The sequence below is a fragment of the Acomys russatus genome, chromosome 15, assembly GCF_903995435.1.
Source record: "Acomys russatus chromosome 15, mAcoRus1.1, whole genome shotgun sequence".
Lineage (NCBI taxonomy): Eukaryota > Metazoa > Chordata > Mammalia > Rodentia > Muridae > Acomys > Acomys russatus.
Window position 1 is genome coordinate 45,093,685 of NC_067151.1, and position 25,287 is coordinate 45,118,971.

Here is a 25,287-nt window from a genome sequence, read left to right on the forward strand (position 1 = left end):
CTGTTGTTGGTACTGATGACACTTGGAGAATTGATATAGACATGAAAACGATGGGGCCTTTGTCCTCAAAGATGCATGCTAGAGAATGCAGGAGCATCCCATTTGAATTGTATCAAGATGAGAGAAGCTGAGAGCCAATGTGAAATGGAAGGAGCTCACTCCCATATTAAAAGAAAATGGAAAAAACAGGAGGCGTATGTCTTTATTCAGGTCACAGCTCGCCACTCTTTGTGGAGAGAGATCTTGAATTTTTATATACAGCTATTTCACTCTTATGCAGGTGTTCAAAGACATAGGCAACAGTTTCAGGACCTTCAGCTTTATCAAGAGGAGTCAGATAGGAAAAAAAAGTCTTATTAAAGAGTCAAAAATGAGTATTTGAACTTCCAATGAACTTTTTTTTTTTTTTTTTTTTAAAATCACCTTTGATTGTCAGAAGCCCAGTGAGAGTGGGCTTCATTAACTCTCATATGTGCCTTTCAGAAGCATTATGTAAATACTCACCAGCTTTTTCTGTGGTGACAGACAACGCCAAGCATTTATGGTCGACAAGGGAGCATGTGTCTGTTTTCCAGTCACAGGAAAACACAGTGGATGTGCTTGGCTTTTCTTGCTTGCCTTGGGTTGGGCTCCAGGAAGTGGGTTCTAGCCACCTAGCATATTTCAAGTGGATGATAGAAGCATACACAGCTTCTAAAAGCATGAAGTTGATCATAGTCACTCAAATACTATTCCTAAAATGAGTCATATAGCTAAACCTTCACAGAGCTCAGAAGCACCTGCAGCCCTCTGAATCACTCATGATGTCAGTCAAGCATGACTGAAGATATTAGAAAGTATCTGCTCTGTCATATATATGCCTTAATATATATATATATATATTCCTTAAGTAATGTAGAATTATGATAGTATATATGTCCTAACATATATAGTCCTAAAATAGCGAAGAATTACAATTGTATATATGTCTTAATATATAGTCCTGAAGTAATGTAGAATTATAGTAGTATAGAATTTATTTTTTAAGTAGGGAATATTGAACCTATGACTTTGTGCTTGCTAGCATTCTACCCTTGGGCTGCATTCCCAGCCCTCTTTTCTCTTGAAATGTTTTTTTTCCAGGTACAAGGTCTTGTTAAGTCACACGTGTGGCTTTGAACTCACTTTGTAGCCTAGGTAGGTCTTAAATGCTTGATTCTCCTGTCTTGGCCTATTGAGTAGCTCTGATTATAGGAAAATAGCACATGTTCACCAGCTAAGACAATACGCCATGAAACAGAAATGTATCTATGTTTATAAAATAGCTTTAACAGATAAACAAAATGCTTCTCAGCAGTGTGATCAGAGGTCATTAGGAGTGTAGTTTAAAATACGTGTTCCTTCTACGGTATTCCTTCATGCTACATGAGCAGAGAGAGTTAGCATCCAAAATGGATACAGAGCAGTGGCCTGAAGAACCCAATGGAATGAAATTGCTGTGAGAGAAATTCAAATTCAAACGATAATAATTTGGAGTATCCAAGTAGTCATTCAAGCAGGATCAGAGTGACCCATAGTGCATTAAATATAGGAACACAATCTGCAGGGGGTTGATGAGTGTTTTCCAGTGTGGATATGTATAATTGCTATGTTGCTGACACACTTCATGTTTTGTTTGGTTGAACAGCGTGCGTTCCTTACACCCAATTTTACCCTGCAAATTCAGGTGGTGTGTGGCTAGGATTTCTACTCCAAGTGACAGAAGTAGTCATTTTCTCTGCGTGTGGGAAAAAGCATAAATCAGCCTTTGCAAGTGGAATGTAAATATAGTTCTGTCTGAAGCACCAACTTGTAAGTTCAAGTTGGTTATGGAATTATGGCTTAAACTTAGAAAAGCTTATGTGCAGTGCTTTGATTGACAGTATAGACAGTGCAGGGCTTCAGAGCACAGTGAAAGCACACCATTTCTTGTTCTTACGTGTAACTTTGTACATTGTAATGATAGTAAAAGCTGTTCTTGGTGCGCAGTAATAACTATTGCAGAATATTTTTCGTCTTCGACAGCTCCAGGGACACTCCTTAAAATGAAGTCGCTGAGCAACTTCAATGGACTCACAGCTCATAACCAACCTCTCTAAGTAGGACTGTCCCTGTGGCCCATGCTCAGAGAGATTTGTAAGTATCACATGCTTAGCCACACCTGTACACCCATCCTAGTGTGTGCATCAGGTTAGCTGTTTCCTCACACAGATGTTGAGAAGCATTTCTGAAGAAAGCTGCCTGTCACCATTCCTCTTGAGTGGTTAGAGCCAAAGCAAATAGAAAACTTTGATATGTCTAGTGGAAAAAAAAATCAAATCCTCTTTGCTGAGACTGGTGAGGCGCTGTGGAGGTTTACAGGAGATGTGTCTTCCATAGTCTCAGGCATTTAAACACCTGGTCCACAGCCGGTGGTGCTGTTTGGAGAGTTTTAGGAAGCATGGCCTTACTATAAGAAATATAACACCAGGGTGGACTTGGAGATTTAAATCCTCCAGCCACTTAATATTTGTTCTCTCTGCTTCCGACTTGCAGTTCAAGATGTACTTCCTGTTCCTGCCAGCAGCCCTGCTGCTAGTCGCCATACCTCCCTTCTACGATGTGCTTCTGCCCCTCTGGAACCGGAAGCTCTGATAAATTCTCTTCTGCATGTTGTCTTGGTAGTCATGGTGTTTTAGCACAACAATATAAAGTTCCTGATCCAGGTTGCTTAGTGAGTAAAAGTCATTGCTACACAAGTGTAAGGATCTGAGCTTGATCCCTGAAACCACAGCACAAGGAGAGAACTAGTTCTCCAAAGTTGTCCTCTGACCTCCCCATGGATACAATGTTCTCATCACTTCTCTCCACTTACATACACACACACACACACACACACACACACACACACACACACACACACACACACAGAGGTACCTTTGAAATCTCACCTCTGAGTAGGCGAGCATCAATGGCTCTCTCTCTATACATCTCAGGCAGCAGAGATCGGAAGGGACTCTGCTAATGAACCAGTTGATTTCACTCCAATATAAGGAAACACAGTATAAACATTACTCTTTTCTGAAAATCTAGTTAGATTTAATTAAATCTACCATGATCAAAGTGGGTTCTGCCTTATTGGTGGTCTCTAATTAGAGGTATGTAGTCATCCAATAGGGTAAGATTGAGGGGTTTATACATAGGCCGAAGGGCTGTACCTGTTAACTGCTTGCCTTTACCTCTTCTGAGATGTTCTAGGTCTTTCCTTCCTGGTCCTGCCAGTGTACATGTGACATCATTTGAATTTGTTCTATCCACAAAGTATTGCAACTGTTCATTTGGTGAGTTGTCAATGCCAATCAGAAGATGAAAAGTCAGCCATTAAAACTACTCATTCAAAGACAAAAGCTTAATCACCCCAAAACAGTGGTTATTGAAATAGTCATTGAAAAGAACCATAGCATGACAATAAAAAGCAAATAAAAATTGATGAGGCCAAGTAAAAGGTAAACACAGCATTTTTGGAGAGAATTAAAAAATTTCATGGGCTTACCTTTACTCACTGCAAAACAAGGCAATTATAAGACTTTTGACTTTTTAATTATACTGTTGCCACATATTTTAACTTTAACGTTTTGAAGAGTCTTGGATGAAATTGTTTTAATTGAGGCCAACTCAATTTTTGGTTATTATTTGTAATTAGGTAGAATTTTCGCTTAATGTAATTTTGTTGAAGGCTTCAAAACATCTAAAAGAAAAGCCAGCTGTATAGGCAGTGAAAGGTTATTTATACAACTTTACTTCCTCATCTGATGAATGTTGCAATAAGAAAATCAAAGGGGGGAAGGGAGCTAACATTCACCAGGCGACCACTCTGCATTAGGTGCCTTGAACTAAGTAAAGAATCTTATTTAACTTTTAAGTTACCTGGTAAAATAGACCTTTATGTATCTTACACTCTGAATCTTTCTGAGTTCCAGAAATATTATATAATTGCTCATGTTATTTATTATAACAATATGAGATAGAAGCTATTCAGGCAGTGTTAGGGTAGGAACCCCGAAAGACAAGCAATTTTTCCTGACTAAAAGCCAGGCATGTACTGGGCCCTAACAACATGTCTGTCTGTCTTTCCTGGAGGCCAAGGATGCCAGTTCTTAAGCCAAAATGACATTGGTTCTGCCCTGTCCATCTGCCAGGGATGCTGAAAGGCAGGTCTGCCTCTTTTTCTTTCTTCTCTTAAGGAACGTATGTTAGGATATTTCCACCATCAGCCTTGTAAAAAATGGTAAGACTGGCAATTCCATTGTACCCCATTTCCTTGGGCCCATCCCTGCTTCCCTGCTGTACAGGGGTGTGGAGGAGGAGGTGGAGAGGGGCCTGGGGCACAGAAGGGCTGGTGGTGGGGCAGGGGCACTGCATTCTTTCCCTTAATAAACTTCCTTCTGGAACTCACCCTGAGTAGTCTGTACATCTTATTCTTTAGATATGCAGACAAGACTCCAGAGCCACTGAACTCAGTGGAAATGTTTTGTGACTTTGAGCTTCAGGCTCCCTTACTCCAGAGCTAAAGCCCACCTGAGGTGAGAGAGAAAGCCTGGGTTAACTCAGTCTCCTCCTTCTCTCCATTTCAACAAGGCCAGCACATGCTGGTGTCAGGATTTTGACTGAATTGCTTGAATCCAAAAAGATTCTGCCTCTGTTACTGTAGTGTGGAGGCCTTCCTCCCACACTTCAAAGTCAAGTTCCCCTGATCTACGAGGCAAGGAAGGAATTATGTGACCCTGAAGGAAGGTGAGAGGACTATAAGCCACTCGAGGCTGAAGTGGAAGGTGAACATTTTGCCTAAATTCAGCTGGAAAAAAATTTTTTTTTAGTTAAAAAACCTTACCCCCTGGTCATATTATGGACGCATGTCAAGATGTCAGCCTTAAAATACTGTTAGAGTCTCATGACTTCATAACAGTGATTGAACAAATGATTTGAGAGATGTGATTAAAATGAGCTTTTATTTTCTCTCTTTGGAACTCCTGAAATTTCAATTCCTTGAAAAATGCATTTCTTCAGCCATGGGATAAAAACATGGGCATGTTCAGTGGACTTTTCTGTTTACACTTAAGTAAAGTTTAGAAATTTGTGCCAGGCCGGCTTCCATGGGGGATGGAGGGAGAGGGTGTGAGGGTGGGACTGGGAGGAGAGGAGGGAGGGCTGTGATTGGGATGCATAGTGAATAAATAAATTAATTAATGAAAAAAATTGTCATTGGGTATGGTGGTGGTGGTGGCAGTGGCCGTGGCAGCACATGCCTTTGATATCGGTGCTAAGGCCTCTGAGTGAGGCCAGCCTGTTTACAGATTGAGTTCTAGGACAGACAGGTCTTCAAAGAGAAGACCTAAAAAAAATAGTCATCAATTAAGCTGATTTGTCATGTTTCCTTGCATCGCTTGCAGTGGGAGGCACTGTCATCTTTCTGTTCTGTTTTCAACCCCCCATGCCCCACCCCCAGCTCACCCATCCTTGGTGGGTTTGACTGGGTAAAAAAAGACAAGAGAGAGGAGAGCCAAGGCAGTTGGAGGTGTAAGGAAGTTCCTGCTTGTGTCCTGTTGTGGGCTGGCCAAGGTAGATTGGCCAGGCTCAGTCTAGAGGCTAAAACTAAGAGATGGAAACTGAACAGGTAGCTCCAGCACAGGGACCCCAAAAGCAGCAGTTCCAAGTTTGTCTTTGGTCTTCTATCTAGGGAGGCAGGAGGGAGCTGTGGTGTCCTAAGTCTTTCTAAATGAGCCACTTCCTGGAAGCTGTACAGGAGGACATGAAGCTAGTCTCCACACTACTCCCTTCCAGCTTTGGGGCTAGATCTTTGGATCTTCATGATGAAAATGGATTACGTCCACCCACCAATTTCAGCCCGTGTTCTAAATTACTTTAAGACTATTTCCTCAGAGGGGAAATCTTAAAGTAGCATCAAAGCCAAGGCTGTGTTGAATCCTTTTAAGGAAAGTTATTTCTTCGTGGGAATAGGTAAAGAAATGTACCTGTTTACCTGTCGGTAGAGAGGGTCCTCTCTCTCCTAAGAGTTAATCTAGTTGAGGTGTTTGTTTGTTTTTATCCTTTTCTTGTACCTCCTATGTGGTCAGCCATGTCAAGATGAAGCTGAGTACCCTCTTCCCAGCCTCCACCAGTCAGAAGCTCACTGAAGTAGATGGTGAACGCAAGCGTCATCACACTTTCTATGAGAAGCACCTGGCCTCAGAAGCAGCTGCTGGTGCTCTGGACGAAGAACGGAAGGGATGTATGGTCTGAGGCAGTGGTGGCAAGGACAGCCAAGGTTTTCCCACAGAGAAAGATATCTTGAGCCCTGGCAGAACATGCGTGCTATTAAGTACTGGCATTCCTGATATAGACCAAGGCGAACAGGAGAGAGGACATGCAAGTCTGTTTGAGGATGCACCGAGGATGCCAATCTGAGGGCTCTCAAATTGGTTATTGTAAAAAAAATGGAGAGAAAGATATTCCTGGACTGACAAATACCACTGCATTTCAGTGGGCTGGGACCCAAAGGAGCTAGCAGAATTGAAAAGCTTTTTAGTCTCTCTAGAGAAGAGGATTTCTGCCAGTATGTTGTCAGAAAGCTCTTAAACAGAGAAGGTAAGAAACCGAGGACCAAAGCACCCAAGATTTAGTGTCTGTTACTTCACATGCCATGCAACACAAGCACTGACATGTTGCTGTAATGAAAAAGATGCCTAAGAAGGACAAGGAGAAGGCTGCAGAAGATGCTAAACTTTGGGTCAGGAGAATGAACGAAGCAAAAGAAAAATACCAGAAACAGACTATAAGAGACATAGGCTCTCCTAATGAAAGCTCCTAATTCTAAATCTAAATCTAGTAAAAAAAAAAAAGTGTATGAACAACAAAGAAATGATCAGACATTGAAAAACAAAAATCCTAATCCAGTTGGGTTGATGAGTCCCCTGGTTGAGAGACCAGACCTGAGGGAAGCTGGTTCACCTTAAACCACTACAATGAGATGGGAGAAATAATTATTCCTTTAAAGAGACGATGCACTTTCTTTGTCAGGATCCCTGCCCTCCATGCAGCTGCTTATGCAATATAGTCATGCAGCTTTAAAAAAAAAAACTTCCTTACCCTCCATGCAGTTGTTAGTGGAGCATAGCCATGTAGTGTTTTTCTTCTTTTTGCCTTTCCTAAATATGCTTTTCTAGACACTCTGAGCTTCTTCACTATTTCTCTGAAACTCCACTCGCTTGCCACGCTGCTGCTTGTCTGCCATGAGGTTGCTTGATGACCGCCATGGCTTCTTTCCCTCTTCATCTTTCTTCTCTGGCATCTGAGATTTAACAGCTTGGCTTCCCTGGAGTTCTTCCTTGGAACCCTGGTAAGATTGCTCTTGAGCTTCCTTCTGAGCCTGTTGTATAGGTAACTTCCAGAAAAAGGGTAAGAGATAGCGAAGGACCAGAAATCAGAACTCTCTCATCTACCGACATGTACACTCTAGCATTCCTAGGCTCCAGCAAGGTCATTCTCCAAACTGCTGTTTTTGTGGTTCCAGCTCTACCTGACCAGTTTCTATTTCCTATTCTCATCACTGGGAGAAAGAAGGAACACTGGTCAGTTTCAGTGGGTACTTGGGACATCATCTTGCCTTGTGAACTCCATCTTCAGTCTTCTGTTTTTTGTCTTGGTTACTGATTCCAACAGGTGCTAACCTCACACTGGTCCATACACGTGTCCACTCCCTCTGATAACTTTTGGGAGTGTAAGCCAGTTCTAATGAATAGTCTTCTAGATATCTCTGAGTCTCTAGACTGTCCAGGTGGGAGTGAGCACAGCTTTACTCAGCAATTTGATGAGAGAGTGAAAACCACACATCTAGGCTCTTCCAGTGTCCTCTGAAGCACCTGGCCACTGTTTTCTAGATGTAGGGTAAAGGGATGGATAGTTGGGGACAGGATTGTGGTTTTGCCTAAGGTATGAGTGCTTCTCTTGATCTGCCTCCTCTTTAAGTAGTCTTTAACCTAGATGGCTGGTCCCAGTTTTCATCATTTTCTCTTTAATTTCTTCATTTTGACCAGGTGTTGATTGTACCTTCGATTCTCAGGTGAAATTACAGTTTCAGTGCCATGACACACAGCTGTCACTCTCAGTTAGGCTGAAACAGCATTGAAAGAGACAAAAAGTTTTGTAGCTGATCTGGCATAGGATTTGTTGATGTCTTAAAACTGTTGAACCCAAATCTAGAAGAAACTCACCAAAGGGCTTGGGATGGACATGGAGCACTTTGTAAACTTCCTGAAATGACTTGTAGTACATAGTATGTACAGGAATGAGAGCTTAGTGGGGCAGTTGGAGAAACTGAGAGATTAGAAATCTCTAGAAAGAAATCCATTTGTCAACATAAAAGTACCATTCTCTGAGAATACATCCATTAAAGGATCACACATGAATTATTCTTGTTGACTTGAGTCATGCGTTCCCTGGTGAAGTCAAAGAGAACTTCAGCAGAGGTCAGTCACTTTCAACTTCATTTCTGTAAAACTTAAGACTTTTGGATTTCATGATTGCCAACGTTAAAATAGTCCTTAAATAATTTCCATTAGTTTTGCTAAAAAACAAAATGAAAACTTGTGTATTTTTGCAGACAATATGGCAGCAGCATGTCTGGGGAAGCTGAATTGTAATTTTGACCCAAAATATCGTTATCATTTATGTATGTATTTGTAGTTAAATCCATCCTTTTGGTTATTTTGTTCCCAAAGTGATACTAAAGAATTTGCAACTATAGAATCCTTTAATGCAGTTTGGGGTTGAAACTATTACAGTAGTGAAAATAGAATTAAGAAAATAATCCATATGAAGAAATGGAATGTTCTGACAGTCTAATTAGAGTTATGATTGTAAATTGAATGTATAATGATATTTTTTCTCATCTAGGCATTTTTGGTTTATACTTTACTTTGTTATTCCATGTCTGAATAAATCCAGGCTGAACCCTAAATACATTAAAAAGGAATGAAGCTTTTCAGAAATACCAATCGTCACGATAGCAATGAAGGTACTATTTTTGTATGATTCTCTGTGCTGTCACTTCAAATCACTTCTAAAATTCTTCCCAAGCATAGCCTCTCATGTGATACAGATGGCAACAATTTCATCACAGTGCAGAATCCATTTTGGCTATCCACACTTATCTTCCTCTTAGAGAATTCTATCTTTCAGATTATATATATATATATATATATATATATATATATATATATATATATATATGGTCAAAATTACAATTTAGCTTCCCCAGACATGCTGCTGCCATATTGTCTGCAAAAATATATATATATTTGTTTTGTCTTCACCTCACTTTCCTCATTCTCAGCAGAAAATGCTGATGCATTGGGCCTTACAAGCAAGAGATGGTCAGGTAACAGTTCTTTCCTTCTTGTCTTTCAATTTTAAACACATATACTGTCCCACCCACTTTCTTCTTTTCAGCTAAGTGCCCATTTGGCGCTTACTTTGTCTTGCCTCTTCTTGCTGAGTTTATTCCACACTTGCCCTCTCCCTTTCTGGAGTATACAAACATGCCTCCCATTGTTCATGCTCCAGACAACTGATTGGTCATCCTAATGTCTTCTTTCCTAGTTCTGCCCTATTATTTTCATTCATGTTCCTTAGTTCTTCATTTCTGCATCCTGTGCATGCTACCAATATACAAAGATTTTTGTCTCAGAGGGGAAAGCAGAAACAACCTTAGGTCTTGTGTTAACCGAGGGCCACCAACTGTGGGCAACTCTTCTGATCTTGGAGGAGATCTCAAGTTGACAGATCAGTCAAACTGGGATGAGTTAGCTCTATTCCACAAACCACAGGCGTGACAGGCTAGCCTATTTATACTCAGAGAGGACCAGAAAATTTGTAGAACTCGTTTTACCGCTACTTTTGTTATGCTCAATACACTCCTTTGTCTAAGGAAAGCCCTATTACTGAACTTAAAGTCCAGGAACAGAGAAATAGACTCATGTCTTTGCTGAGAGGAAGAGCAAATTGTAATGATGCAGCATGAATGTAAGGAAAGCTATAAAAACAACCTGTGCCATGAATATAATAAAATATGCAGCATATAAGATCTACAGATTGATAACTTAAGGTTCATTCTTATGCACCATTCTTTCGTAAATATCTCTGTTATTAGGTATTAGTTCCTTCCACTTTTTAACTCTTACAAAAGTAAGTGTTGGTGCAAATAACCATAAGCAACTCTCCCAGCAACATTGCATTCATTTTTTTTTTTTTTTTTTTTAAGGTGGATCATTAAGTGGCTAAAACAAGCAGCATTTGTTTTCCATACATAGCGATCCTGGAGGTTATGAGCTTGGTGTTGACATTCTCTTGATGGTTCATTGACTGAAGACCAGGGTCTTTACATTATCTTTGGTTTCTCTCTTACACCTAGAAAATGACTTCTATACTTATGATGCCGACTTTCCCATTTGATGTAGCAAGAATGGAAAGCAGAAGTTGCATTCAGTGATCTGAATTTTTTTTTCTCCTTGATCAAGCTGTGATGGTGCTTCATCCAGCCAGATGATGGCTCTGGAGAAAAGAGTTGGGTTTGGGATGAGTCAGTGACCTCAGTGTCTTCTACAAGTAGGATGGAGTCCCAGGAGGCCAATGATCAGGTCTACTTGCCATGTAGACCTTTACCTCCTTGTTATCTGTTTGCATGTTCCTTTTAAATGAATTGTCTCTACTGCTTTCAGCATTGTGTTTATGACACTTTACCAAAAATTAGACAAAAATTTCTAGGTATTTTAAAATGTGTGTGTGTGTTGATTACTTACAATCTTCATTTTCTTTTCTTACACATTAAAAGAGACTTGAAAGCTACTGACTCTTTTCCATTGTATCTGTTAACTATTTTCCTTTTAGTATTAAAAGTTTACAATTTGAATATACTTTAAAATTTTAATTTAATTTATTGATTGGTTAAATAGTCTCTAGATACGAGATTTCCTTAAAGTTACCGATAATCTGTTGTTTATATTTATAGGGAATGAGAGATAAGCTACCCTTCCCATGGCAGATTTTATTTTCCTCAGTTGGAAAATTGTCCCATCATCACAACTTTGCTGGAGAGAGTCATTTGCCTGTCACCATCTCTGGGAAATTTCTTAGTAAAAACAACTTTGTTGGTATTTCTATATGGTTCCTGAAGACATGATGTGAGGTCCCCTGAGGCGACATGTCCAAACTTCCTTCATGGATTATACCTACCAGTCTCGAAAAAGTCAGAGAGGATTCATGCAAATCGTTCAGTTGCACAAAAGGGTGATTATTAAGTATCTGGCTCTGCGCGAGACTAAAAATAGGCATAATTGGCTTTGGAATCAATTAAAGCCATTAAAGAGGTGTCTTTTAAAAGATTCCCTACTTTGAATTATTTAAAGATAAATTTAAGAGTAAAATGCAGTTGTTAACAAATAATGCCCAGTGGGGTTTTCAAACTGAAGTTTAAAGGGGAGATAAATGATGCTTGCTGTGGATAGCCTTATTTTACAGGCACTCCGTTTAAATTAGAATAAACTTTATTTAACTGTATGTTTGGAAGCTGAGTTTTTCTGAGCCAGCTCAGTAAATGAAGAAGACAACTGTAAACTAGGGTTTTGTTTTAAATCACTTCTCAACGAGTTATTCTGTGAGATCAGCTTCTGCAGGCTTTGGCTTCTCTGTCTGGGATGTGTAGGTGGTGAGCCTGAATCTATGGAGTTGTAAAGGCATTGCAGTAATTATTTGAAAAAGGATTTAATGAAGTTGAAGAGCCTAATTGTTTTAAATAGAATTTAAATAGGAAGTGCTATTTTTATAAATCAAAGTGTTATTGGTTTTCTTTATTTTTAAATGATTGAAGAAAAGTAAAATCTGTTCTCAGCAAGAAATTAAATGAATTACAGAGGTCTGTGTAGCTGAGACAGAGGAAGGGCAGTTGGGCTAGACAGCAAGCACATTTGCTAAAGAAAGAGGAGCATCTAATAGGAATTATCACCTGAGCCCTCTCAAAAACCACTTAAATTTGTCCCCAAAACAAGAAGCATAAACTCTAGTATCAAACATACCTCTGACTGGGTTAGGACCTGCTTTTTTTCTTCTTCTTGGGTTTTAGTTACTCTGTAAAATGGTATTGCTTATGACAGTTTGGATCATAAGCAAGAATAGCTTTTGCTGGCTGCACATAGAAATCTTGGGGAAAAAATCCTTAGCAGCTGATCCTATAAGATTTTCTAGGCAGAGATAATCATTCCATTATGAATTTCTTTAAGGCAACTTTCACACTTGCTTGTGAGTCTTCTTAGGGGAAATAAGTCATTCTTGGTAATGTTGTTCTTTATCTTTTATGAGAAATTATTTTAATAACCACAAATGCTGCAGTGGTTGAGATTATAGCATTGCTTGTGTTTGCCTGAATACACACACACACACACACACACACACACACACACACACACACACACATATATATATAAATGTACTAAATATGTGCCTGGTGCCTGTGGAGCCCAGAAGAAGGTGTCAGTAACTACAGCTGAAGTTACAGATGGTTGTAAGCTGCCACGTGGGTGCTGGGAGCCAAACTTGGACCCTCTGCAAGGGCAGTAAGTGCTCTTAACCACTGGGATATTGCTCCAGCCCAGTAGTGTTGTCTTTAGTACTTATCTTTTCCAATCTTGTGTACCCTTTCCTAGCATCAAGAAAGGATCCATACTTTCTCAATAGACTCAGCAATGTGGAAAAATGGTTGAGGTCACTACCGGAAATGAAAGCATCTAGAGGAATAAAACCAGAAACCGAAAGTCATTAACAAGAGTCTTGCTTTCAAAGGCTTTTATTATTATATCGGTTGCTTTTAGTTAAAAGTATGCATAAAAGATTAACTACAATTCTGGGTCAAACAGTAATAGTCATCACTGTAGATATAAATTCTAAGCTGATAAATTATCATCATAAAACAATAGAATAGCATTCATTAACTGGTCCCAAACAGCAGTATGAGAGTGTAATATTTTAGATTTAGTGACAGTGCTCTTGAAGATTTATTAGTGTGGGGCATTGTTTATTATCTTAGCTACCACACTTTATTTTTTTCTCTGTCTGACTATCTATCAACTTTTATACTTACAGCCAAAGAGGGTAGAAGACAATTTTCATGAAATTAAGCCTAAATCCTTTAAATTTATTGCCTGTACTAAGGCCATGGCAAGGCTTCAATATAGTCAACTAAATGCTAGGTAAATGGAAACTATATTAGCAAATTTGATTTAATTACGAGATAGAGCTAATAAAAGAAGGTTGGTTTTTTATTTTAGATGGTTTGGGACTAAAACTGGAATTATGAAGTTTTATTGTATCTTTAGAATACTATTCTGACATTTCTAGTGATCTTCATAAACTTTTACTGCCCTATATCACTTTATGAACCTACAGGGTCTTCATAAATATGCAAACTAGCTTATTAAGAATGTCCACCATGATTGCTCATCACTTTGGTATCGAAAGGGCACCAACCCAGTCAATAAAAATGTCTGCTTTTGAAGTGGTCTGTGGTAGTCCTAATCTCAATGCTGTTTCCCTTAAACTGTCAAAATAATGGAAAAATATTTGTGTGAGAGGGATGGCTATTATGTTCATTAGGCTTTACAAGTTTAGCTACATTTCATAAACCTGTGAACAGTCTATATAGGTGGAAAGTTCCCTCCTCGTAATTTTATTTCCTTATACAAGCATTTATTGTTTGGGAAATGAGTGATTGGAAAATCAAATGGACAAAACATTGACTTTAAAGTGGATTAGAAAAAAGTCATGGCGCTCCCTGAGCTGCCTGGCCGTGCGGCTGCGGCTGCGGGGCCAGCCCCCAACCATGCTGCTCAGACCCGCCACGATCCTCCTGCCAAGTCCAAGGTAGATCCTCTGGAACTCTTCATGTTGACGAAGCGCTACCAGCAGAACCGGGAGACTGTGAGCGCTCTCAGGCTGGAGTTCACATTGGAGGTGAGAAAGACGATCTAGAAGGCCGCCTCGGAGCACCGGGAGCTGATGGGCTGGAAGCAGGAGGAGAACTGGCGGCCGCAGGAGCTTCAGATAGCTAGGTTGCAGCTAGAAGCACAGGCCCAGGAGCTGCGACAGGCTGAGGAGCAGGCCCAGAAAGGCCAGGAGGAGCAGGCTCCGGTGCAACTGAAAGAACAAGAAGTGCTCCAACTGCAGGAGAAGGCGAAGAACTTCATCACTCCGGAGAACCTGGAGGCACAGATAGAAGAAGCATTGGACTCTCCTAAGAGTTATAACTGGGCTGTCACCAAAGAAGGGCAGGTGGTCAGGAACTGAGCACAGAGGCTCTGGGGGTCCCAGTACAGACAGTGCTAGGGACCACATGTATTAGAGATGAATGGAGACATCCTAGGAGGATGGCCCAGCCTTTTCCAGAACAGCCCCCATTCATGCTAGGGTCTGCACTCACCAGAAACTCCCAAACACAGTGCCCTGCTCTGACACCACATACAAACTGAGGGAAGTTCCTGTCCCAAGAAGGATCAGACTCGACTGTGTCTCTTTTAGAAACTAAGCTGTCTCCTGAGTCTGATGGAGTACCTTGAGCCAAATGTTTCCAGATTTTATAAATGAAGTATTGGAGTGCCACACACCCCCCCCCCCGCAATAAAAAGAAAAAAGTCATATTTGTTTTTTTATTTATGTTTTGAGAGTTTTCATTTTTAGGCCTGATTTGTTTCTTGGTGTAGTGTAGGCTGTCCTTAAACTCATGGCAGGGCAGGTCTTCTGTCTCTGATGCTGGGATAACAGGTACCATGCCTGACTGACAAGACGTGTCTATAGAATAAACTATAGCGTATGGAACTCCTTCAGAATACATCCCAGTGTTCTATCAGGAGACATTCTGTATTCATGTTTTCAAAACAAAAATGTTTAGTTAGTGTTTTAAATTCGAAATAATTTTATGTTAATGAAAGAATATAAAAAGTACACAAAGAAGTCTCAATAGCCCTTTGCGGATCTCTGATGTTAATATTTTTCAAAACCCCAAAATTCCATTAAACATCAAAACGCAACCACTGAACAGTCTATGAAGTTTCTCCAGATTTCATAAGTTACACATTCACGGTGTGTGTTTTCATTTTTCTTGAGAAACTTTCAACTTGAATTTAGCTATGGAGTAGCAGCATCAAGGTTGGCCAGTCATCAGGTCTGGCTAAGTGGCGCTTCTCTGATGACATGAGCAGAAGGCAGAAGGACAGGCTTCTCTCTTGCCTCTGGAGATCACTTAATGCTTTCCTTGTTTACAACACAGAAACCATCTACACTTTGGATGCTAAGTGTCTTTTGGAAGTCGCAGTTGCCGTGGAGCAGCTAGCACTGTTGCCAGCACCACAACAACTCTATCACTGTATTGGTCAAAACAGTCCAGTTCACTGAATCCTGCTTCTGCTTGTATTATATAAATGATAGTATATTATGTAATTTCTCCTAAAAGATTTAAGAGACTTTATTTAGTTCCTCTCTTCGTCACTGCACACTTTAAGAATATTTTATTTAATAATTTTATAAAAAGCAAAAGAATCGATTTACAGATTAGTAAAACTTTTATTTTTTTTTATTTTTATTTTTTAGTTTTTCAAGACAGGGCTTCTCTATGTAGCCCTGGCTGTCCTGGAATCTTTCTGTTGACCATGCTGGCTTCTAATTCACAGATATCTATCTGCCTTTGTCTCTCAGAGTGCTAGGATTAAAGGTGTGTGCCACAACTGCCTGGCTTCAGTAAAAAAAATTTTTTTTTAGCCAAATTTGACTTCATTTTTTACCTTACAACAACAGCCCTAGGAGTTGTCATCCTATGAAGAAAACAGTATGCAGACAAATGCGCCTGTGTGGAGAAGCGGAGGGAGGCTGGAGTGATGCTATAATGTACATCTAGAATATTATACCAAGGCCCAGGAGCTAAAGAATAGATCCTCGGCTTGGTAGCACTTGTAAGAGGTGTGGCCTAACTGGAGCTTTGAGGTTACTGGAGTACACTATCATAGGGGATTGCAGCTTGCCAAGATACCCCTCTCTCTCCTTCCTGGTTGCCTCCAACTGAGAAACTCCTCCTTCTGCCATAACGCACCACCCCAGTACGGTCCCCACAAACCCCCAAATGGGAAGCACCAACCATGGGATGAAACTTCCAAAGCTATGAACCCAAACAAACCTTTCTCCTTTTAAGGTATGTTGCCACAAGTGCTTGAGGCGGTAGCACAGGTTGGTAGACATGCTAGCCCTTGCCAGGGACACATTCCTCAGATGACCCCAGATAGCTACCCTCAGCAATCAGTCCTATGTATGACATTTTCCTAAGAAGCATCTCTCATTTGATTTTCTATTTTATTGTTATTATTTTTTTGTTGTGCAATTATTAAGTGTATTTATTTATTGATTTCAAAAAGTTAATTTGAGCATAAGGGGTACATTTTTATTGGGGTTGCTCTGGTCTTATGTATTCAAGTGTCGCCCAAGATCTGGTTGCTATCCAGACTAGCACATCCTCACATACACCAAATGATGTGGAAACCAATATGTTGTAGAAGGGATAGTAGACTCTAGAGGGCATCTCTACCCCAGCTACTTTCCAAATAATTGAAGCACAGACCTTTTAGATTTATAAAAGCTTAAGGCAGAAAGCAGCCCTCTAAGCTATTTTGTTATTTTTACTAATTTTTTTTTAAATCAAGTTTTTACTTGAAAATAGATTTTTTTTTTAATGCAATATACTCTGCTATAGTTTCCCATGCGCAAATCCTCCCAGACCCTCCCCACTCACCCAAATTTATGCTATTTCTTTCTCTTTCTCATTAGAATACAAGCAGGGATATAAAAAAAATAATAATAAGGCAAAAACCAAACAGATCAGAATAGGATTGTAGTGGTTTGAACAAGAATGGCCCCATAGGCCCATCTATTTGAATGCTTAGGCATCAGGGAGCGGCACTACTTGAAAAGGATTAGGAAGTGTGGCCTCATTAGAGTAGTCATGGCCTTGTTGGAGGAGGTTTGTCACTGGGGGTGGGCTTTGAGGTTTCAAAAGCCCAAACTGAGCCCAGTGCCTCTCTCTTCCTCCTGCCTGGGGGAACTCTCAGCTCCTCCTCCAGCACAGTGTGTCTGCTTGTGTGCTGCCATGCTCCCCACCATGATGACAATGCACTAAACCTAACTGTAAGCCAGCCCCAATTAAATGTTCTCCTTTTTAAAGAGTGACCGTGATCTTGGTGTCTCTTCACAGCACTAGAACACTGACCAAGACAAGGACAAAATGAACAAACAAACAAACAGACAAAAAACCAGACAAAAAAGTACAAGAAACACATTCAGAGGCTAAGACATACATATTCACATACAAAACAGAACCCCTAGCAGCAAAATCTGAAACCATACTATATAAACAAAGGATCTGGAAGGAAGAATAAAGTTGCAGACAAAGCCTGGTGAGAAAAGACCCTCCGTTTTCTATTGTGTAGTAAGTAGTCTTTTTCAGATGGGAAGGTTTCCTCCCAGACAGAACAGGGAGGACCATAGGCTGGTGAGACTCAGAAGAAACTTATAAAACCCAGGTTGACTGAGAACTTTCCAAGATCTAAGCCCACACTCCCTGATGTTATATAAACAGTAACCATTGATGAGAAAAGGAGAGGCTCCAGTGACGCAGACGCCTGCAAGTGGCTCAGCAACACGGCTCCCGGAGTCGTTCTCACTCTGAGGTAGGCTTTTTGATGAGGCAGCTGCCTACTTGCTCATGCATTTGCACGTAGCCTCATCCATGCTTCTATGTGCAATCCAATGCATTCGTTGCTTCCCTAAGCCAGCCTTGAGTATAACTGCTTCTTTGATCTTGGTCAGGAAAATAAAAAACAAAAAAACAATGCAACATTTTATTCTGTATTTTGATTTTGCACATACTAATCATGCGAACGCTTTCTAAAGGGCTTTGCCTCTGTAGTATTTTATTTAATTATTTTGTTATCTATTTATTAAGTGAATTTTTTCAGAATTTAAAAAACTTGACCATAAATTCACATGACCTGAAAAGTCTTCTTGCTATCAGAATGTATTCCACCTAAACCTATCCTTTTTAAAAATGCAAGCAGTGATTTAAGTGCATTCTAAGGGTGCAGATTTTGATAGATAGTGAAAATGAAAGCTGAGCACTTGAACTCTACCACAGGAATCACCACCATCGCCACCCCTGCTTGCGGGCAGCCAATCGCTCTTTGCACCTATCTGCCACAGGGCACTGTAGGTCACGTTGATAAGTGGGAAGGACGTGCAATTTTACAGCCATTTTGAAAAGTGTAACATTGGTAGAATTTCTTTTATCACCTTTTCTTGGGGCTACATTCTGACATTTCATCACTCTTGATTTGCAAGAGCTCTCCGTCATCTTACTCTCACATGTCTTTTATTTCATCAGTTTACACAAACTCGCCTAATCGAATTTTCAGGGGGAAGAAAAATCTCTGTGTTCTGATGTGACAAAGGTGCTGAGAGAAAACTCATGGACAGGCGGGGTAGAGCTTGTAAGTGTAAGAGGCCAGCTAGATGGACTCGAAAGTGTGCTGCAGTCCTCTTTGGTCTCTGTAGAGGACTACAGCCTGAATGTCGTTCATCTGGGCCAGAAGGCTAGCTCACAGAAAGCAGTTAGAGAAAAGAACCCATGCTTAAATCTAGAGGCTGCTTCGATACGTTATAGTGAAATTGAATGTCAGAGTTAAAAGTGGAATGGTAGGTTTAAAACAATGAAGCCAGGAGCACTAAGGATGACAGATCACAAGGCTTGCAGCTGGGTATGAGACACTCAGGAGAACCTGATACGAGCTAGACAGGCTCTAAGAACCAGGGCCAGGCATCTGCACGTCACCTGGCTGGCTTCCCTGAAAGACCTTTGTCCCTAGGTACTGTTGCTTGTTACACGTTCTTGGGCCTAACACAGCTATAACAGGCTAAGTTGCTGGTAAATATGCCTTTGAACAAGGCCATTCCCAAGCTTGGAAGGAGATGCCAGACCATTCTGGAGATAAGGAAATAACCAATGACACTGCAGATATTTCTTGGTACGAGTGAGAATAGAGAGAGAGCTTAATGTAGTTAGCTTTTGAGACTTCGGAAATATTGGAGGGCTGTAATGCTTGCCAAGTCACTAATGACCAACAGACAAAGTCAACAATCAACAAAGCATGAATTACATACAGATGGACAAAGGAGGGCTTCAAGTATTCCTAATTGGACATGCTATGCATGAACAGTGAATCCCCTCCTTAGTTCAGTCAGGAGGATGTGCACAGAGCATCTGGGCCCCCACTGGCTTGACCCTTGTTAGTCCAGAAAGATAACCAATTTCAAAGCAATTATCTTAACCTTTTCCCGATTTTCTTTATGCCCTTTAAAAAGCTCTACACAAGGAAGTTTGATAGCTTTTTCTTCTCTTGAAAAATCTCTTTGAGATCCCTCCACATTACACCTGTCAGAATGGCTAAGATCAAAAACTCAAGTGACAGCACATGCTGGTGAGGATGTGGAGAAAGGGGACCACTCTTCCATTGCTGGTGGGAGTGCAAGCTTGTGCAACTACTTTGGAAACCAATCTGGTACTTTCTCAGAAAACTGGGAATAGTTCTGCCTGCAGAGTCAGCTATACCACTCCTGGGCATATACCTGAAAGATGCTCCACCGTACAATAAGGACACTTGCTCAACCATGTTCATAGCAGCTTCATTCATAATAGCCAGAATCTGGAAACAACCTAGATTCCCCTCAACTGAAGAATGGATAAAGAAACTGTGGTACATTTACACGATGGAATACTACTCAGCTATTAAAAGCAAGGAAACCTTGAAATTTGCAGGCAAATGGATGGGGCTAGAAATGACCATACTGAGTGAGGTAACTCAGACCCAGAAAGACACGCATGATATTTACTCACATATAAGCAGATATTAGCTACATAGTAGAAGATAACCACACTATAATATGCAGACTTAAAGAACCTAAACAACAAGGAGGACTCTAGGGAGCATTCTTCTTCTTTTTTTTTTAAATTAATTTATTCTTGTTACATCTCAATGGTTATCCCATCCCTTGTATCCTCCCATTCTTCCCTCCCTCCCATTTTCCCCTTATTCCCCTCCCCTATGGCTGTTCCTGAGGGGGATTACCTCCCCCTGTATCTAGGGAGCATTCTTAATTCTCACTCAGAAGCGCAAATAGAACAGATGCTGGAAGTGCTTGAACAAGAAGTGAGCCTACCACTGAGGTCCTCTGAAAGACTCTACCCAGTAGGGGATTGAAGCAGATGCTGAGAGAGCTAACTTCAGGGTGGAGCAAAGGGAGTCTTACGGAAGAGTTGGGGGATAGAAGGATCTGGAAGGGACAGGAGCTCCACAAGGAGACCAACAGAGACAACAAATCTGGTGTTTGTGTGTGTGCTGCTGAGACTGATGCACCAACCAAGGACCATGCATGGTGAGGACCTAGACCCTTTGCTCAGATGTAGTCGATAGGCAGCTCAGTCTTCTTGTGGGTCCCATGATATGCGGAGCAGGGGCTGCCTCTGACATGGCCTCTGGTGCCCACTCATTGATCACTTCCTCCTGGCAGGGCAGCCTTCCTAAGGCCACAGGGGAAGGGGATACAGGAAGTCCAGATGAGACTTGATGGGCTGAGGTCAGATGATAGGGGAGGAAGGGGTGAGGGGGAATGAGGAAGGGAGGGAGGGGGGGACTATGACCAGGAGGTTAAAGTAACATTTTTTTTTCTATCTCAAAGGAAAGTCAGTTTGGGAGTCTCACCTCAGCTAAAGACAGGAGCCCTGAGAAGCTGCTTCAGAATGCGGCTTGCAGAGTTTTAGAGACAAAAGTAGCAAGACACTTAGGGCAGGGTCAGAGTAAGGAGACAAAGGTCCTGCTTAAGTGACTGGGTGCCCTCGGCTGCTGATGCACACCTTTGTTTCTTCACTCATGAGGCGAGGCTGAGAATCCTTTCTCTTCCATGGTCTCCAGACTTTTGTTACTAAAAAAGATCATAAGAGAACTGTTCCAGAATGCCATTTCAAGAGTAATTGTGAAATGTTCCTTGCGTATAAGATAACATGGTGTTATTATATAGAGGAGATCCGAGCAAGCCTATCTCACCATTCCTAGTGCACAACAGTTCAGGTGACAGTATTGCAGTACACACCGAGGTTCATTCTGGGAAATATCCGCTTAGTAATCCAGGGAAGATAGACTGAGAAGTGCTGAAGGACTGAATGTGTTCATACGTAAAAAAGGTTAATTAACCAGAGAGTTGTTTCTACTTCAAAAATCAATAGAAATATGTGATTTTTAGAAATCTTTTATGAAATATGAAAGGTCAAGATTTCTGTATTTTCTTTCTCTTAGTGTTACCTTATTATAAAACTTATTAAAATAACAAGAAATAGGGTACAAATGTATTCACAGAGTCCTAATTGTTATTTCTTTTTTTACCTTTTTATCGATTCTTTGTGAATTTTACATCATGTACACTAATCTCACTCATCTCCCCTTCCCTCCTTATCCACCCTCCACCCTTGTAGCCTGTCCCCTTCCCCTGCCAATGAAAATGAAACAAAACACAAAACAATACAAAATAACAAAATAAGAAAAAGCACCCAGCTCACCATGGAAGCTGTGGTGTGTTACAAACAGCTTAACTTGCAAGTGTTCATTGCATTGAGCCAGTGTTCTGGTTCAAGGCCTCTGGCTTCTGGTACATTATCAACACCTGATCCTCACCAGGACCCCTCTCAGGTATCCTATTGCTTCCTGGTGTCATCTTGATCAGGCAGCTTTGCTTCTACAGCACTGGCCCCTCCCCCTGTTCTCGCAGTTCATAGACCGGTTAGGGTTTCTCGGTGTAGCCCTGACTGTCCTGGAACTTGTGCTGTAGTCTAAGCTGGCCTTGAATTTACAGAGATCCACCTGCTTCTGCCTTCAGAGCACTGGGATTAGAGGGGTGTGCTGCCAGGCTCACAGCTTTCTTAAGCAACTCAGGGTTAGTTGCTCAGGGTTAGCACCACTCACAGTGCCAGGCTCTTCCCCCATCCATCCTAATCAAGATTTGCTTACAGAGGTGGTTTTTCAATTGCGAGTTCCTCTTCCCAAATGCCTCTAGCTTGTGTCAAGTTGACAGAGGACTAGCCAACACATGATCTAAGAGGCCAGAGACTTCCAGAACCTGGAAGAGGCAAGGGGACACTCGTTGGGGAGGAAGCACAGGAGGAATAAAGCCCTGCTGAGACCTCAACACTCATGTAACTTCCAGATGTCTGTTGTATTGTTGTAAGTTTACGTGCCTCTAAGCCACAAGGTTTTTAATGATTTATTACAGAAAAGGAAGCTCATCTCTTATCTATTTATCCACTCACCAGTTCTTCAATTTGTAGAGAGGATTTCTGGAGGTCTATATTTATAATGTTAATTACTGCTTCCAAATCAATTTCCTGCCCTGACATAGCAATTCCACTTAAATGTCACACACAGGTACTAGATTTTCCTACTAAAAATTTCCAGTTTGAGTGAGGGGATAACAATCGGGATGAAATCTGAATAAAGTATAATAAATTGAAAAAAAAATTCCAGTTTGACTGATGAAAAAGGCAGTACCTCAGTTTACCTTTAATTCACATATCTGTGATGGCTGGTAAAACTGGGTGCCATTTCAAGTATCTCCGTTTCCTAATCTTCCCCTATGTCAATATTCATAAACTTTGCCCATTTAAAGTATTATTACTTTTTAATTGATAGGAGCTCTTTGAACTTACAGGTGGAAATTAAAAAAAAAAAAAGTAAGCTATCCTACTGTTAAAAACAGCTTTGGAGGAATTGGAAAAAAAAAAAAAAAAAAAAAAAAAAAAAAAAAAAAAGGTGCCACAACAGAGGCCTTGATAAAGGAGCATGCAGTTGCCATGTAGGACCAGCCCTCAGGCTGTAGTGAGGTTCAAACCTCTATCAGGCCTCCTCCCTCATCCTGCTGAGGGGAGAATAGCTTGGGGCTGTGGGGCTGCCTGTGGGCCACAGGCATGACGGGGGTTCCTGATGAGCTGGTGGTGGGGGTGGCCGGCACTGAGGGCCCAGAGGTGGTCAGCGGCCTGTATGTAGCTCACTCGGATCCACCTCCAGACACTTTGCTCAACCGCACAATCAGCCTGACGCTGGGCAGTAACAAGGTCTCTGAGATGAGTCTCAGTAAGAGTCCAGTACGTTGTTATGCTGCTTCAGAAACCTTGAACCAGATCAATGACTCATTGCAATAAGTATTTGCATATGAAATTGTTTGGACAAAATAATACGCTGTTGTAACACACTGCATTTTGTACCTCCACTTTTAATAAATGAATATGAATGTGCCTAGAGAAATGGGAAAGATCGCAGAGTGGAGCAGGGCGGCCCTTGGACCACCCCTGGACCTGCCTTGCCCCTTCCTCACCTGCTAGGCCAGTGCTGCCAACGCCTGCCTGGCCCGCTGCTTGGAGCTACGCTGCCCTGCTAAGGAGAGGAGGGCATGGGGTTGCCCAAGGGCTGCACAGACGATGGTTGTCTCTGGGCCACATGCGTAGTGGCCAGCTCCAGGGGCAGGGTGATGTACAGTATCCTGAAGCTCCGGCAGGTTTATTTTCTGGATTTTAGTCTCTTAGAAGGCCCTGCGGGGTCAGTGCTGGTGCGGAAGCCATCTTGGGGTCGGTGTTCAGTGCTGCCATTGGAAGCTGTGTGGATGTGTGTTGTCCATGTCACCGCAGGACACCATGTCTGCTATAGGCAAGAAAGCTTTTTTTTTTTTTTTTTCAGTAGTACTGGTGACTGTAGGCTAATAACTGAGAACGGGAGACAGTGAAGGTTTCTGTGACAATGCCCCTCTCCCCCCAGAAGGAAACGGTCCAGACCGGAAGTTATAGAAGAGAGTTCTTACAAATTGTAATAAAGATGCTGAAATGTAGCTCACCACAGTTGGTGGCTTCTGGCTGCAGAGTCGGTGTGTGTGGGACTTAGTTTTCTTTAAGGGACTGGCCACTGGGAGTTTGAGCACACTCCAGTGAGTATATGGGCAACAGGAACTGGACTTGGGTATATTTTTTGAGGGCAGAGGGGGAAGGGTGGAGGGCACAGGGGTGTAGGGGTGGCCGTGGGAGGAATGGGAATCTACTGTGGTGGGGTGCATTGTAGAAAGTTCTCAAATAATCAATACAAATATTATGTAGGGAAAAATAATGCTTAAATCAGTTACCTCCAACTCCCCCCCCAAAACCAAAACCCAAAAAATCCCCCAAACTAACCCCCAAAAGCCCAACAACAACAAAACAGCCCCAAATCCCCTAAAACCAAACCAAACCAATTCCCCCACACAAAAAAGAAAACAACAACAAAAACAAAACAAAACAAAAAAACACCAACCAACCAACCAACCAACCAACCAACAAAACCCAACCAAAACTAGCTTTGGGTATTTTTCCCCCTAGGAAATTACTTTACTTTTGATATATTAAAAGTATCTGTATTTTGCATGTGATATTTTGGGTTTCTCCTATTCCTATTTTGACATAGAAGAAACTCTTATACCTTGGGGATCATTTTTAGTTTTTGAAGAAAGTCATGACAACTTCACACACACACACAAAGAAGCCTTGAGCACATAGAAAGAATGAAGCTTCTGTGTGATTCTCAGCTTTTCTCTCATCCTACCCAGGTTTCCAGCCCATGGGGAGAACAGGTCTTATTTGTAATTTAAATGACTGTTCTCATGGGCTTTTCAGCTCAAAGTTAAGGTGGTAGAGAAAACTGAATATTTGCTACTTTTCTTTAAGTACATGTGGGATTGCCCACTATACTTTGTTGTTTAAACAGTTCACATTGGTTACAGATACACAGTGTCCTATGAAAAGCCCCGCGTTAATGTGACTGCTGGCTTCTACTACCCTCATTTGACTTTTTTGCTTCAACATAATTAATTAAATCACCAAAAGACATTTGGGTGACCTTCTGAAGCCAAGTTTGGTTTTGGTGTGTCTGTGCGGAGAGTTGGCTATGGGGTGTGTGAGAATTACAGTAACACTTTGGTGCAAAGTTTGGTTGGAGTCCTCCTAAAGATGACCGTGTCCCTGTGAGAAGGCAAATTTCTGGAGCATCTGGTAAAGAGGGAGCAGATCCACTCCCCAAGTACGGTGTG

At 41.3% G+C, this 25,287-nt stretch overlaps 2 pseudogenes; both read left to right on the forward strand.

Moving 5' to 3' along the window:
- The first annotated feature begins 6,141 nt into the window (after nt 1-6,141).
- Nucleotides 6,142-6,865, forward strand: LOC127199025 (40S ribosomal protein S6-like; annotated as a pseudogene).
- A 7,001-nt stretch (nt 6,866-13,866) lies between these two features.
- Nucleotides 13,867-14,388, forward strand: LOC127199026 (28S ribosomal protein S26, mitochondrial-like; annotated as a pseudogene).
- The last annotated feature ends 10,899 nt before the right edge of the window (nt 14,389-25,287 follow it).